Raw genomic sequence first — 14,557 nt, 5'->3', positions numbered from 1 at the left:
AAACGTTACAGAACAATCACATGTCGTTAGATTGTGATGCATTTCTAAGCGTCAGGATCAGTGTGTGTATATCTACAGTCATACAAATTATTATCTTCAACAATTAAAATAGTAGTTATAGGTAATAACACGGTCCTGGAGGGACCGTGGTAATAATGATGCTTTCAACTTCGCGACAACGTACTTTAGATTTGTACGCTCTCCGATCTGGTCATTGGACACTATTTTGGTCTCCGTGGTGTTTTCATTACGAGGTTAATGACTGATCTCTGTTGTGTGTGCATGGGGTGATCCACAGTGCTCCCCATTTCCTCCTCCATGGAAAGCTACCTGTTCTTCTACGGTGTACCGAGCTCTTGAATTCAACTAGTGCAATTTTTATCAAACACACATTTCCACTTGTATATACGTAGAGAGAAACAGGGTTACTTGAAGTATGATGGGAAGAAGTGTTGATTCCTTCAGACAGGAAGACCAGTTGTTTTGTCAATGCCAACATATTAAACTTTCCTCACCATTTCGATATTAATATGCGCTAGCTTGTATTGGTGGGTGTATTTGACAAATAAACAAAATGGACATGGTTGCTGTGTCGTAGTCTTGTTCCTCTTCATTCTCCTCTTTCAGTTTGTTGTCCCTCTTCGTGTCTTGGACCTAAGTCCCTGTGTCTTGGACCTATGTCCTTTCGACTCTCTCAAGGACTGCATCCAAGTTTATCTATGAAAACATCATATTTAGAATTTCGTGATTACCACACCACTGCTATACAGACATAATAAAGGAATGATACACTGGATAGTTGCTATGGTTACCAGAAAGTTTGCCTGCCTGCGCACGTTAAAAGTGTAAGTCGGATGCTTTCAGTTGTTAATTTGTACCAATTGTTCGAAGTTGTGGAATTCCCCTTCTACAACCCTTTCCCAGAGAAAACAATGGCTTTGTGATGTAAACGACGACATCAAAACCTGGCTTCGTTCTTACGTAATGTGAAAATGTCGAATCCGTGTACGGATTAGCTGTGACTATGACCTTACCACAGGGGCTCATAAGTGGCTATATAAGTCAATATTAAAGGGTTATTCTTTCTTTTTCAATGTTACAAATAAACCAGCTGAAGAGCACAACATTTGTGTAGCTGTCTTTTGTGTAGCTTGTATTGGCATGTATAGTGCGTCCTCGTAAATGTGACCCTTAGTTCCGCGACCTCTAGCCATGCCTACTTCCTGCCCTGCCCTCGCTATGCTTACTGTGCTAATTTACTGTACTAATATTAGTACAGTAAAGTCTGGTTCCCTGACCCATTTCCCCGGTAGAGGGCGTGGGGAATATAGGGTCAGGTACCGGGTAGCCATCTTGAACAGAATTTTGTTCAAGATGGCGGCGGTTAGTCACATGCTACCATAAATATGACTGCTGCCATGAAAACGCCGGTCAAAATTCGACTGGATCAGAATTATGTTCGAACACTGGTATCCGAACCAAAAACATTGGCACACGAGACGGGAAACATAAACTGAAAGGATTAATGCAGAAGAACGGGGAAATAGAGATGATTGAAGGCTGGCTGTGATATCGCAGCAGTACTTGTTGCGTGTATCGAACGCGCTAGGGTCATTGAGGTCATCGCCGACTGTGGCGTGACCCCAATGACCCGAGCACGTTCGATACACGCCACAAGTACTGCTACTATATCACAGCTAATTGAAAGCAAACTTTGTTGGAACTGTGAACGACGATTGATTTCGATGGATAGAATGGTGTCCGAATTTCATGCCAAGATTCCCCGGCACAAACGCTGTAGGTTCGAAATCATTTCCATATGAAAAGATACCTTTCTTGAGGTGTGAACTGACTGTCAATCGGTGATTGCTGTACAAATATCACGGGTGATGTCATATTCATAAACATTGTGATCTTTTGTTCTACTTGATCGGTAGTTTATTTACTCTCTGGGGAGTCATAAGCCGTTAATTCGGCAATGCGGAATTTTTCCGCTCTCAGGGGATTAGTCTACCTACATGGTTTGTGCCGGCCAATCCCCTCATGTTTCGTGAAAAATGCCAGGCATCATGTCGACGTTCTAAAAGTATTAAGAGGTGTGCTAAATCACAGTGGCTAAATCATGGAGGTATAAAGTCTTTCTTTCTACCTCCACGGCTTTGTGGTACAAACAAGAAGTTGGTGTCAAGTGAGCCTGAAAGTGCGAAACCCAAGAAAGATGAGAAAAAGTTACAAGTGTTACTTTCATCCAATCACAGCTTGTTTTATTTTAACCCAATAGCGTCCATGTTTACATTAGCCGGTACCTGACCCTATATTTCCCCACGCCCTCTACCGGGGAAATGGGTCAGGGAACCAGACTAAGTACAGTAAACACAGCGACGTCTGTACGCACGGCCAGAAGGCATGGCCAGAGGAATTGGCTAGAGGTCACGGAACTAAAGGTCGTATTTACATATGATCACATTCCCCATTGAGGGCGCACTATACATGCCAATACAAGCTACACAAAAGACAGCTACACAAATGTTGTGCTCTTGAAAAAGTTGTAATATTTTCTTGAAAAAGAAAGAAAAACGCTGTAATATTGACTTAAATAGCCACTTATGAGCCCCTGTGACCTTACCCGATATAGCGCGGGGCCAATGCACTTCGAAAAAACGCACAGCTACCAAAACTTAGAAGTCGTCTGAATCAGACTTAACAGGTTGTTATTGCGCAATAGTTTTGAATTGATATCGTGTTTTGCGTTTTGCGATCCGAATCGAAAAACCAGGGTGAGTACTCTGTGGCACAGACACCGCCGTAGTTGACAACGTCTTTTACTGCAGCGTTAGCTGAATAGCTGACTGTCTTCACCTGCACCGCAGTTTCACGACACCTTTGGGCATACTCTTATCAGCGTGAGGGGGGCACACATTTTTACGATTGGTTTAGAAAAATGTTGACCCCTGTATCCACTACCAAGAAATGATGACCCCTTGCAGAAAAAATATAATGACCCCAACAGAGACAAAATCCTTGTGACACAGTATCTAAAAAACGAAATAAATTATGCTCCACCCTATAGAATTTGATATCGCTCGTTTATGTATGTTACACTTACAGTGTAAAGTACGCGGACATCACTTTACAAAGAGGCAATACACTTTGGAAGAGGAAAGAGTCGTGTAATTTTATGTTATGGGTAAGGCCCTGTACATTTACAATATTGGAGGTGCTGTGTTGGATTATGAAAGCGACGTTCATCTTTGCTGCACACTTCTTTCATGTTATGCAATTAAATAGAACTTTTATTGAAAAAAAACAATCATTTGTGTAGTTGTGATATGTGAATAAAACGAACACAATCTGAATAAATTGAAATGTTTGATGGGAGAGGCTTGGCTTTCAGGACACACCGACTGTCTGATTTGTTATTTGTTTGACTTGTGCACAAGAAACTGTTTTGTTTTCTTTTATGAGTGAGAAGTGGTTTAGCGACGAATCGCGACAGAGAAACTATTTATGTTCAACTATTTCATTTTTGAAACTGCCGAGGCAGTACTGTGACCGCACATCAAGTTGCTGCGCTATGCTACAGCTGTAACTATATTAACTATATTTCTACAACAGCTTGAATTTGGCATAAATACTGATCATCATTCAGGATTACATTGCAGTTGGATACTTTTCCAAGTATAAAATAATGACAGAAATACTATACTTTATTAACAGTATTCATAATCATACATTGATCAATCTTTACACTCGTACTGTGACTAATAAAGCTTATATGGCCGTTTGGCGGGCATGTTAGCTTTTCTTTTGTCGTATCTGCCCAGCGAATTCTAACCAATCGCCAGACTATACGCCGAATGGGGCGTTGAGGGCGCTGTGAAAAGTGTAGCAAGGGGCATGCAGAGTTACGTTTGCAATGCTATGGATGCCATAGCGCCCAGAATGTTAATGTAATACTTTAAGCAGGCAAATATTTTGTTCTAAACCCCCCCCCCCCCGATTTTTCCTCTTCTCGGAGCATCTTCAAGAAACTATTATCCAGTAAACTTACCAATAAAGGATACGAGTGATACTCTTGGAAAACATTTTGAAAAGATATCGATGCTTGACAGATATGAAATCTTCAGAATCTAGATTTTCCGGACAAAGTTTGTTCAACAGCGTTTTTTTCCTGTCTTTAATATTATTCCAATTTTATCTAGAGTGATTTCATTTTTATTGTGTGTCCTCGCCCGCTTCCCGACAAATAGAACCATGAACAATACAGCATCGAATTTATTTGCCATCTCACCACGAGTGGATTAGGACTATGTTTTATTAGAACAATGGCTCGCACGTACACCAAATGTTGACCCTGCAAATTAGCCAGTTCTCCTCAATGCACTTCAGTGAAGGTACAAGGTAAAAGTCGCCCTCACGCGATGGTTTGGGAAATTTACCCTATTTTGTCACAGTATTGCCCTCTCCCTAGAAGGAAAGATTCCGATGACTCCCCAATTTGATAAACTCTCCACTGCCCAAAACACCTGTAGAATCTCACCACCTAATTTTCCCCGCCACGGCAGACCCATACAAACGTACGAATCCTTCTCACCGCCGAAGCGTTGCACTTTTCCCCATTGACTGAGCGAAGGAATAAATACTCCTCCCGCTAAAGATAAAAGGCACAATCCACCCTTTCCCCTCTTGTTGAAACGATAAAAGAGAATGTCCGTCCTCTCCGCCCCCACCTTGAAATCACAAACAAACATCCTTTACAGCGAACAACTTTGTTGGTAGACTGGAAGATCCGTCGCTCGAGGGCGCGCTCTAGGAGCGTCCTCGAGCGACGGATCTTTCAGTCTACTTTGTCGGTCGCCCTGACAACTTCAGACATTTCATTCGTGTCCTATTCCCTCATTTTTATCTTTTTTTCTGATCAGTTGTACAAAGATGCTTTACTTTACAAAACAAAGTAATTATAAACAGGTTTAGTGCGAAAATAATTATTGATTTTATTCGATAAATTCCTACCAAGAGTGTTTGTCTTTCATATCAATGTGTTAATTGCTAGTACGTTTACCTACAATTTTAAAGTTTTAGCGGAAGATGAAGGTCGCCCTCACACCATGGTTTGGGAAATTCACCCTGTTTTATTAGTGTTTCCTAAACCAACAACGAGCTGTTACATACACTTTTAAATTAGTTTTTCCTTTGCATTTAATTTTTTTCCTTAAAACCCTGTATTGTTTCATTGACTCTTGAATTGGAGTACAACAATCGCATCGGTGGTTTATCATGACCAAACCTAGGATGGAGCGTAAAAAGGCAAAAGCATCTCACCTATAGCAGAATGCACTTGTAGATTTATAAAACATCACACTTTCGCATTTTGTTTCCAAAATTGCAAGCATTAAGGCACCAGAGAGAATGTGCTGATTGATTCTTAGTTTATGATTTATTTACAGTGTTTTTACATGGGATTTTGTTCACATACAATAGATGCATATAAATATAATGAATTTCAATATACAGGTAGTGTAAGTTTCTAGTGATATTTGGCGTTTACACGATGCCATCGTTTCAACGTTCACTGACGATTGTGAAATATGGGTAATGAGATCAATGAACAGAAGAATTTGCTGAATGATGTGAGCCTTTCCTTTTTACAGATACTTTACTCGGAGTTTCTATTTTGAATTTTAAATGATCGACTTTTTCTGTTTGTACGACTTTGTTTTGTTGATAAATCCATATATTAAATCCATATATTGTCAACGATGATCATCACTTTCAAGTAGCGAACCTTCCATCCTACAGGCTCGTCACGACTGTCATGTCGCCCGTAGAATTTACTTGTTTTTACGATCAAAAGATATTTCGGGAGAACACACCACATATCTGTAACATTTGACTAACTCTTCTTTCATCGATGTTATTGATGACCCTATCTTAGGATTGGCAGTCAATATCTTGCGATAAATTCAACAGTAAGTAGGCCTCATTTTACAAACGAAGACAATGTTACCGCTTATTTTCATAAGCGCGTCTGTGATTAACTTCACCATTTTGGATTTTATCGCGAGCAATGTTATTCACAGTGACTAGTGTGTGATAATATTAATACACTCAATGCTGGAACATCCCTTGAAAACGTCGGATTTGTATGATTACGTAAATAAAGTTCGTGACGAACTGTGGTGCCTGCCAGTCAAGGGGAATATTACAGCTAATTCTTAGTATTCGCAAAAGATGTATCCAGGCCTATTATGGATGGAACTATCATATGAAATGTCACAAAAATGTTTACTCGAAAAATGGATCAAATTATGGTAAATTGCATTTGCATGCATCTGTCAGATAAGAAGCAGGCGTACTGTCAATTCATAACAGAAACAAATATTTGCAGCAGTAGGTACCTATCTGCAGATCGCCATATCGATGACCAGAGTAAGCGCGGCTATTCACAATTACCACACCTGTAAGCTTACGGCCAAGTGGGTTGGCTTCAACATTATTTTAGATACGTTTTGTTTCTTTCATTGAACTTAAGGTTGGAACAGTGATGATTAAGAAAAATCAATGAATCGAATTTCAAACCAAAAATGCTTGATATGATGTTTAAAATATATGAATGACACTTTAGGTAGAAAGTGTTTTGCAGTTTGGGCGCAGTTCTTTAATAAATCAGAGATATATATGTCAGAAATATCTTGATGTATATATGTCAGAAATATCTTGATGTCTGAAAATTGAAAGTCTGTTTCGCAAAGTGTTCTGATCATTATGACATCTGTAGTTCATATGAAAAGCATGAAAAGTTCCGAAACTTTTCGGTTTTCTCTATGAGAATTCAGTATAAGAAAGGAACACGCGGGGCGGGGGGGGGGGGGGGGGGTTCGGGGTTCAATAGCGCTCTTTACCAGCTTGGTAGATAGAGAAGTGATACAGTATGGATGGAAAATGGTTAAAACCCTTATCCCACCGAGTTCATATTTCAACATAAGGTAAAGATGGATAAACGTGGAGCATAACATCGCTTTTTCACTGGTAGGAAAACATAATACCTACAATAAAGTTCACTTTATGCCATGGCCATGATCGACCCTCTTTACCGGCGGGCCATCTTCGGTGGCCCACTACAATAAATTGACTTTATGTAATAGCCCATGACCCTCTATGGGCGGACGCCTTTGGTGGCCCACTCCAATTAGGTTTAGGCTACTTCATGCAATGGCCATGATCAACCCTCTTTACCGGCAGGCCGCCTTTGGCGGCCCACTACGATAAATTGACCCTCTTAACGGCTGGACGCCTTCAGCGGCCCTGTCCAGTACAGTTTACTTTACGCAATGGCCATGATCGACCTTCTTTACCGGCGGGCCACCTATGGTGGCCCACTAGAATAAAGTTGACTTTACGTAATGGCCCACGACCCTCTTAACCGGAGGGCTGCCTTTCGCGAACCACTCAAATAAAGTTTACTTTATACAATGTCCATGGACATAAGTTGTCTATGGTAATGAAGTTAAAAATTTCCTTACAGTCGTCCTAATTAACAGACTTTTGCATAGATGTGGCTGAGAAGTTTTTGCACTGGCATCTCTGCTACACGAATAAAGTGCGCCGTGTACTGGAGTTCAAATCCAAACCGTGTGGGTAAATTTGACATATCGGTTTTTTCAAATTTTTTCGTCTGACAAAGGGGGGGGGGCATCTTCACGAAAAATGCAAGGGGGGGTCTATATTTTTTTGAACACCGGTGACAAGATTTTGCCGCCCCACCCCCACCCCCCCGGCCGTAAAAACTGAACGGTCCCTGAACTGCCAAGTTGGCAGAGAGTTGCATCGGTTCAACTTGAAATAATGATAGAGTCCTTGTAGCGTTCCTTATGACATCTATATTACGTTTGAACAGACAACAACACAACAGTTCTGTTCGTTGAATTTTATTGGTCAACAAAAACATGACTAATGAGCATAAACAACAACAACAACAACAACAACAACAACCAGATGTCTTGGAACCCTGTGGGGTCGTGTATCAGTTCATAAGCGAGTGTGTGTCTGGAGCCCCGAATTAATGCTTCCTTAAACATTGCTGCGATCCGTAACCAAGTACAAAAAAGATGGAATTTATGCAATTTTACTCTGTAAATTTCTTTTCACTTTTGACCACCCTAAAATCTAATGGGCCATCCCCAGGAGGGAGGGGAAAACTCCGAATGAGGCCACCTAAGTAACCTAAAACGGAATTTACCGCGCAACGCATAGCGGTGTACCTCAGTTACAAGTTAAATTACAGAAAGTGGGATTCCATCGTAGCACACGCAGACATTGAATTATAAATGAAAATTACAACAGTGATTTTTTTCCATTCATATTTCGAGCCGTGAGATCGTAATAATATTTGCTATCATCATAATAAAATGACTCTTAGGGGGTCGTTACAGAGGTCACGGTCCTATGCTATGTAAATTTGTGACGTCACCAGCAGTTTTGTCAACACAGCGGGAGATTTAAAGGACGTCGGTGTCGCACAGGCACGTAAATAGTGGTTTTCTGAATATTTCTGAGGTGTCATTGACAAAAAATGTGTCGATAGTAACTGGTGTGTAACTAGTAAGAGAATACAAGAACAAAAATCATTGGGATAAGATTATCAACGGAAATTTCAAGAAAAACTTCGTACTTTGGAGTCAGTGGTTATCGTGCAACCTGGACACAAATTTGTCGTTTGGTCCAAATTTTTCTCGATCGCAAAATTTATTGGGCATTTTACGAAAAAAATAAGATCGCTGAAGGGAAAACAAGATCCTTGACAAGTGTTCTGCAAAAAACTGTATAATTCTGAGTGCCCAAAAGATTTATCCAGATTTTTTTCTGGTGCGGCCTGTGTTGTCAGGTTGTTGCCAATGGCAACGTATATATTTATTATCCATACATTCATATTTTTGCTATCTCTGATATTTTGTTGGCCTGAACGACGTAGATTGACCTCTATTGTGTTGACTGTTGTGATTCATTTACTATTTTTTTTAACTTTTGACAATATTTAAAACTTTGGCTTTTGAATTTTTATTTTTATTTTCAAGCAGTTTTGTAACATTAAGTGAAATTGCCCCTAATACAGGAATTTTGACTAATAGAGCATGCTCTACTCAATCACGATAAGTCCCTATCAATATCCCTTGCAATATTCCTATCTGCTAAGAAAACAGTGAAGAGATTAATGGCCTACATCTGTATATGTACACTGCATCTGCTTTGTATTATCTAAACATCTTTTTAAATCCCTTACTGTTTCCGTAGGATTGAAATAATAAATAATGAAGTTTGATAAATAAAATATACATAGAATATTGCCAGGGAAACTGATAGGGACTTATCAACATCCTTGCAACATTATTTCTTGCAACTACAGTAATACACAACAAATACTATTTCTTTCAGCTTGAATGGTGTGTTAATTGCATTTGACAATGTGAAGTTACTTCAACCATTTAGTGATATCCTGGATGATCAACCCTACATTCATTTTGATACCAATCTTGATATGATCAATCTCGCACAAATAGAAACCTTAACCTTAATTTATAAGTGATCGGAGAAACTTAAATTTCAAGGTGCGTACTAGCTTAAAAGTATTTTCCGTCTTGTAGCATGGGCATACTTAAATCACAACAGCAACTGTCCCACAGAGCTTAACTGTGATGGGGAGGGGCCATTGAGGTACTCTCTAACAGCAGCATATTAATTGGTCGAGTAAATACCTGTACAGTACTTAAATATTTGTAAGAGAGGCATGTAATAAAAACATTATAGCCAAACAAGGGACTATGTACCCTCGGGGCAGGAGACCATTTGCCCTCCTTACGTCGGGCAAATGGTCACCTACCCTCGTGCACATAGTTCCATGTTTGGGCTATAATATATATAATTACCCGGTAACAATTAGTCAACAATTAGTGAGCTGGTACATCTCAACTCAAATTCTGTGCATGATTTATGTTCAATGGGTTAATTTTATATGTGGCCTCAGACATTGTTTTTCTCATCTAGTGTTTCATAGAGGTTCCAGCCAGGCGGCTGAGCAACAAGGTAAGGATGAAAATATTGGAGGTAGAAACTTACGAGTAAATTTTCTGTAAATAAGTACATATAGTTTATCCTTTAAATTAGGCCACAGTGATGAATTCTTTGTTTCACATCCCATGCACATGGGTTTTTGGAGGTTTCATGAAAAACACACTATATTTCAACAGGACTTTCCCTTTACCTTTTCTGCCAACAAATCATTGCTTACAAACTTTGTAAAGTGTTTTTTGCATGGTTGCAGAATATTGCATCGTTGTGCAAATTATGAGGTGAAAAAGAGGTTTCTGGTTTTCATTGTGGATATTATGTTTGGTAGACATGGAATAAAAATATTAAAGACTAATCATGGAAATTAATTTGGCTTGTTCCATTTCCAACTGTACAGTTGCTAGATATTATTATACAGTGCCTATATATTCTCATGTAGGAGTAACTCGGTATCATTTGGAATCAGAAAATGTATTTACATTTGTAAAGCTGTACTATCGATAACTGTTCCCTGTTTTTATTATTTTGTCCTGTGTATCAAGTGTAGTTTCTCGTCAAACTCTGTAAAGCATGATGAATGTAAGTTTTTAGCCAATGAACACAACTTATTTGTGTACAATCACTGCTGTTTAATGTTGAAAATTGAATTTACATCTGGATTTAAAGTCATTTGACGACAAAAAAACAATCAGACCATACACAACCACATCCTGTATTAACAAGCAGAAAACTAGATATTTTAGGAAGCAAGAAACGTTATAAACAAGGATACACAGAAGAAAAATAGCGAAGAATTGTCAGAAATTACAGACAGTAACCCTTTGCTGCAGATGCAAAAAATTGTAAAACACCAATGTTGAGAAGTCCCTATCAATGTCCCTTGCAATGTTCATATCTTCCTAGGGAAGTGAAGAGATTTGATCAGCACTTCATCTGGATATATACACTGCTTGAACACTGCTGTGCATTAAATCAGCTTTTCTGAAGTTCCTTGCTGTTTCCTTATGAATATTTGAATACTGCATGGGAATTGACAGTGCCTTCAATATCAAGTTTGGTATTTTATATTTCTTGCATCTGCATTATAAATCCTAAAGATCAGAAAAGGACAAGCGATAAAAATGTGTTTACTTTTCAGTACCAAACTCTGCAAAAGTCAATAGAAAAAAACTGACCTGTAAAACAGTGCAATTACAGAGGATTCACAAGAGGTTAACACACAAGAAATACCATATGATAAGTAATCCGCAGGTAAGTATTTTCTGGCAGGAGACTACAGCAATATGAAGGATTAAAATTTGAAGCATATATAATAGTAGCTTTGCATGTGGGCGTTAGGTTGTTTCGACCGGCTTCACCTACAAGCACTGTGCTGCAAAGTGCGATGAAGAGAACAATAATCATGCACTTTTGCACATTACAAAAATACTGAAAAAAGTATCCAAAATTTGCGATGAAGAGAAGTGGAGACATGTAGTCCATTTCTGTTTCACTCGTTTGGACATGCTTTTCCAAGATGAAAATGTTCACATCTGAATAAAATGCCTGTACTGATTGTTTCAAAATGTCATATTATCTTCATACTGTCGATATGTTCAACCTTTTTCAAGTTTCTCATATCATTCCATAGCATTCAAAACATGCGTAGCCGGTATGGCCGCCGAACAAGCCACCATTGCAAGCGTGTAGGAAAACTAGACATTGTGTAATATTGACTTCTACACTGAAAAAGGGTTGCAAATAATGTCAGTATGAGGATAATATGATATTTTGTAATGAACAGTGCAGGAATGTCATTTATATGTGAAAATTTTCAATTGGAAAGCAGGTCCAAATGAGTGGAACAAATCGGCCACTTTCATGACCCCCGTGTGACCCCTACATCCTGGCATTTCAGTTGGTATAAGTTTTACTAATTTGAGTTCAAACTCTGCAACCGTGAACCTTTTTATCATTGAAATTTGTGTACTCCAACTCATCCTTGAACAAAACTTAGGATTTTATTAGTCACAAAAGGAGAAAAGTTGAAGGTTGTATGATGCCATACCAACAGAAATACCAGATTGTGAGGTCACTCAGGGCTCAGGGGTCATGAAAGTGGCCTATTGGTTTGCGTCATCTCAACTTCTATTCATATCCTGTGGCAGTGCTTTTCCAAGCTCAGCATAATATATGCAAATTGCCTGAAAACAATTTTCAATATCAAATATTATTTTATAGCACGTGACTAATTGCATCATTTGTGGGTGAAGAAGAATATTATTACTGATATTTTTTTGTTGTGCATTGAACGAGTGTAAAATACAAGTAATATTTCAAGAGTATTACCATACAAAATAATTCTGTACATTGAATAACTGGTTAAAGATCTTTCTTTACCAGATGAGGTGCATCAAGTCATATCTAATTCTGTCATACCAAAGGAGAGTTCACCAATTACAGAAAGCCCTCAACAGATGAGACAGAGCATTGCTTCGTTACAGAGGCACTGCATTACTGAAACTGCTGGCTGCATCAGACAACATGAAAAGGTGAGTTTTTAACTTTTCCCTTTAAGTGATGATCCCTTATGTATGACAGGTGTCCAGAAACTTGTAATAATTTCTCACTGAATTACATTAGATGACAGTTGGTTTTACTAGAACTCCACCTGCACATTTTTTACAAAATGCCATCCAACAAGAAGGTTCAGCACTGTCACTTGTTATGCTGTGATTACTGAAGAAAATGAAATATGTTAGTATCATGTCATTGTATTTCTGAAACACCGGATATACACTTGATAATCTCAACAAAACAATCCATTTTGATGCATATTGCATGATAGTTGCAATTTCAGGAAATGCATAGAAGACGCCAGACAGGTGGTACTAGAGCTGAGAGCAATCCCGGTGAAGATTTACATGGTAAGAAATGTAATTGTCTTCAAAAAATCAAAGCACTGATTGGATTGACAACTCTTAAAACCATTATTCATCTTCCCAAATTAGGTCTCTTCAATGGCAAAAGATGACCATGAAGAGCAAAGGCGTAAAATGGACCTTGCCTCAGTATGTTTACCACTTATGACTTAAAAGTAATTAAATTTGGATGAAAATTAAATTTGGATGAAAATGTTTTAATTGCTTGAAACAGAATATCGAATCAATAAAGTAATGTTTTGTATGTCTTTTTCAAATTTACACCAGATAATAATAGCTTAATTGTCATGTTGCTACAATAAAGTCATGTCATGATCACTTTTCCCTCACACTCTCTTTCATTAACCATGTCCTCACTGATCTAAAAAATTGTAATTGCTTCTTTTCATAGCATAATGTCATCATACTTATAATATCACCCCAATTAACATCTAAACTCTTTCTCTTTTTACATACTTTCTACATCACCCAATTTAGTACTACATCCCATCACATCACATCACATCCTAACTATCACTAGCTTCATTTATCTTTCTACATCCAGACTCAGTCGTTTGTGAGACTCTATAGCTCAGTGGTCAGAGCAACAGATCCATGTTACAGCACAGACGGGATCTGGGGGTCCCAGGTTCAAACCCTGGTGGAGTCAATGTACTTTTTCCGGCATTAAGAGTCCAGCAGTACTGAATGATGTATTTGCTGCATCTCTGTTCCATCACCATTTTCAATCTTCCACATCTGGCAATTAAAACACATTTCATTTTCCAGGTTTATTCCATTACAGATTTTACTGATGAATTTACTTCCAGTGGAATACCATGTATCCTGAGTTCACTGCTCCTGAAAATGAACAAGTAGATATCAATGAGCACTATTTTATAATAGTTTAATTCCAAATTATTTGTAGAAAGTTGCACATTTAATAAGATTTATGAATTATTTTTATTGTTAGTTGTACATGTTATTCAAATATGAATGCAGATTTAACAAACAGATGAAACTGTAGGAGATGTAATTACTGGGCATTTCATTTTTTTTTTGAATCTCACAAGAAACTTCAGTAGATGCACACGAACAAAATATAACACAACATCCAAAAGTTACAGCTAATTGAGCTTCAAGTAATATTTTATTTTGTACAGGTAATGGGGCATTTACCTGAAAACGAACTCTGGGATAAGCTTTATTCATTATTAAGTTTTACTCTCTTTTTATAATCCATATGCAGGACAAGAAGCTGACGTGTGTGCAATATCTGGATGCAAATATCCGGGAAGTAAACGTTTACAAACCTTGCATGGTGTGTACGAGCTAAAAGATGATATTGTGTTAAATATGAACAACAAAGACCACATTAAAACCTGCAACAGACATTTCAACAATGAAAAAACCGTGGCCACTCACATGGGCACACTAAATACCAAACCAAAAATAATCTGCCAAAGTAGTCTCTGTCACAAAGAATGCAATGTAAGTCAGTCACACTGTGTGACACTTGGACTAACAAATCCCCAAACATACCAAGTCACATGTGATTTCTTAGATGAACATGAAGAAATACCATTAGAACA

General features: G+C 38.4%; 1 long non-coding RNA gene and 1 other non-coding gene across 2 annotated transcripts; both read left to right on the top strand.

Moving 5' to 3' along the window:
- The first annotated feature begins 12,521 nt into the window (after positions 1–12,521).
- LOC139145592 (uncharacterized) lies at positions 12,522–14,557 on the top strand. The gene is made up of 3 exons (XR_011554972.1): positions 12,522–12,596; positions 12,893–12,971; positions 14,215–14,557. It is a non-coding gene; the product is annotated as an uncharacterized lncRNA (long non-coding RNA).
- Positions 13,547–13,635, top strand: Trnam-cau (transfer RNA methionine (anticodon CAU)). Its single transcript is given in 2 exon segments — positions 13,547–13,583; positions 13,600–13,635. It is a non-coding gene; the product is annotated as a tRNA-Met (tRNA).

Source organism: Ptychodera flava, chromosome 12 (genome assembly GCF_041260155.1).
Source record: "Ptychodera flava strain L36383 chromosome 12, AS_Pfla_20210202, whole genome shotgun sequence".
Lineage (NCBI taxonomy): Eukaryota > Metazoa > Hemichordata > Enteropneusta > Ptychoderidae > Ptychodera > Ptychodera flava.
The sequence above is the reverse complement of the archived record's forward strand: the minus strand, read 5'-3'. Positions and strand labels throughout refer to the sequence as shown.